Here is a 288-nt window from a genome sequence, read left to right on the forward strand (position 1 = left end):
TTCATTGTTTTACTACTAACAATAGGCACTTTATCATTCTGTCATTCTTGGCTCATCAAGGCTGCATCCATTCATATACAGTATGTGCACGAATTCTAACTGACGAAAGCAAGCATGAAAATAATTCCCATAATTCTGTCGAGTCTTGACACGGGCATCGGCAATATTCCAACGACGTAGAAAGTATTCACCGGAACGAATACAAACTCCTTCATGACGAGAAACTACGGCTGAAACTTACTTCAACACCATTATGTCTAGGTTCCAGTTACGCAGTTGCGCGTTAGA

This window comes from Penaeus monodon, chromosome 20 (assembly GCF_015228065.2).
Source record: "Penaeus monodon isolate SGIC_2016 chromosome 20, NSTDA_Pmon_1, whole genome shotgun sequence".
NCBI classification, from domain to species: Eukaryota; Metazoa; Arthropoda; class Malacostraca; order Decapoda; family Penaeidae; genus Penaeus; species Penaeus monodon.